Below are 2500 nucleotides of genomic sequence, written 5' to 3' on the forward strand. Positions count from 1 at the left end.
GGTCCGTATCTCGGTCATTTATCCACCTTTTCGGGTGGAACCGACGGTGTCGCGTTGCCCCGGTCCCCGCCGAGGGCCGTGGGGCGTGGGATCCTGAGATTTCCCCGTGCTTCCTGTGGTTTTCGGCCGTGGAAAAACCCTAGGCGCGCCGGTTCTCGGGACCGGGCCGAGCGCCGACCTCTGTCCGAGCGCGAGCGCCTATTTTCGGATACGCCGAGTCGATTTCAACGGTCCGTATCTCGGTCATTTATCCACCTTTTCGGGTGGAACCGACGGTGTCGCGTTGCCCCGGTCCCCGCCGAGGGCCGTGGGGCGTCGGGTCCTGAGTTTTCCCCGTGCTTCCTATGGTTTTCGGCCCTCGAAAAACCCAATTCGCCCCGGTTCGAAAAAGCGGCACTTAGAAGAAATTTCGAAAAAGTGCGCTCACTTGGAAGCCGTGTTCCTATGTATGTGCCGGGAGTGTCGCACACAACCCACACAAACTCGACCAAACATGCTCTCTGGCCCATGTTGCGCAGCATCCCGGTAAACTCGGCCAAACATGCTCTCTGGCCCATGTTGCGCAGCATCCCGGTAAACTCGAACCAAACATGCTCTCTGGCCCATGTTGCGCAGCATCCCGGTAAACCTCCGCCGCGGTTCTCGGGACCGGGGCCGAGCGCGAGCGCCTATTTTCGGGTAAATTGTGACGACTTTTGACGGGCCGTATCTCGGTCATTTCTCCACCTTTTCGGGTGGAACCAACGGTGTCGCGTTGCCCCGGTCCCCGCCGAGGGCCCTGGGACGTCGGGTCCCGAATTTTCCCCGTGCTTCCTATGGTTTTCGGCCGTGGGAAAACCCTATTCGCCCCGGTTCTCGGGACCCCGGCCGAGCGCCGACCTCTGCCCGAGCGCGAGCGCCTATTTTCGGGGTAAATTGTGACGACTTCCACGGGTCATATCTCGGTCATTTCTCCACCTTTTCGCATGGAACCAGCGGCGTTCCACTCCTCTGGCCCCTGCGCAGAGCCCTGCGTTGTGACATTTTGATAAAAGCATCACCCTGGGTGGCCCTGGGAGGCGTACCTATTTTTTTGGCATAAAGAGGGGCGATTTAAAACGGGCCGTATCTCCGTCACTCCTGCACCTTTTCGCATGGGATGAACGGCGTTCCACTCCTCTGGACCCTGTGCAGAGCCCTGCCTTGTAACATTTTGATAAAATCACGTTTTTAGCCATTCTCCCGTCGGTGGCCCTGGGAGGCGTACCTATTTTTTTGGCTTAAAGAGGGGCGATTTACAACGGGCCGTATTTCGGTCACTCCTGCACCTTTTCGCATGGGATGAACGGCGTTCCACTCCTCTGGACCCTGTGCAGAGCCCTGCCTTGTAACATTTTGATAAAATCACGTTTTTAGCCATTCTCCCGTCGGTGGCCCTGGGAGGCGTACCTATTTTTTTGGCTTAAAGAGGGGCGATTTACAACGGGCCGTATTTCGGTCACTCCTGCACCTTTTCGCATGGGATGAACGGCGTTCCACTCCTCTGGACCCTGTGCAGAGCCCTGCCTTGTAACATTTTGATAAAATCACGTTTTTAGCCATTCTCCCGTCGGTGGCTCCTCTGGCTCTCTGCTCCCCCAGCCTGGGCTCCTCACCTTGGGCCACAGCCCCCTGCTCACAGAGCCCCCTGCTCCTCTGGCTCTCTGCTCCCCCAGCCTGGGCTCCTCACCTTGGGCCACAGCCCCCTGCTCCTCTGGCTCTCTGCTCCCCCAGCCTGGGCTCCTCACCTTGGGCCACAGCCCCCTGCTCCTCTGGCTCTCTGCTCCCCCAGCCTGGGCTCCTCACCTTGGGCCACAGCCCCCTGCTCACAGAGCCCCCTGCTCCTCTGGCTCTCTGCTCCCCCAGCCTGGGCTCCTCACCTTGGGCCACAGCCCCCTGCTCCTCTGGCTCTCTGCTCCCCCAGCCTGGGCTCCTCACCTTGGGCCACAGCCCCCTGCTCCTCTGGCTCTCTGCTCCCCCAGCCTGGGCTCCTCACCTTGGGCCACAGCCCCCTGCTTCTCTGGCTCTCTGCTCCCACAGCCTGAGCTCCTCACCTTGGGCCACAGCCCCCTGCTCCTCTGGCTCTCTGCTCCCCCAGCCTGGGCTCCTCACCTTGGGCCACAGCCCCCTGCTCCTCTGGCTCTCTGCTCCCCCAGCCTGGGCTCCTCACCTTGGGCCACAGCCCCCTGCTCCTCTGGCTCTCTGCTCCCCCAGCCTGAGCTCCTCACCTTGGGCCACAGCCCCCTGCTCCTCCGGCTCTCTGCTCCCCCAGCCTGAGCTCCTCACCCCGGGCCCCTGTCACAGGGCTCCGGGACCCAGCACTTTTGCCAAAACACACATTAAATGCACAATTAAGCCCACGTTAGTGGGCTTATGGCTGCAGTTGCTTGACCCTTCCGCCCAGCTTTAAAATCTTCCGTGCCCCTGGTCACCAAAGCGGCCTTCTGCCCCTGGTCACCAAAGCGGCCTCGTGCCCCTGGTC

This window comes from Solea solea, unplaced genomic scaffold (assembly GCF_958295425.1).
Source record: "Solea solea unplaced genomic scaffold, fSolSol10.1 scaffold_104, whole genome shotgun sequence".
Classification (NCBI taxonomy): Eukaryota; Metazoa; Chordata; class Actinopteri; order Pleuronectiformes; family Soleidae; genus Solea; species Solea solea.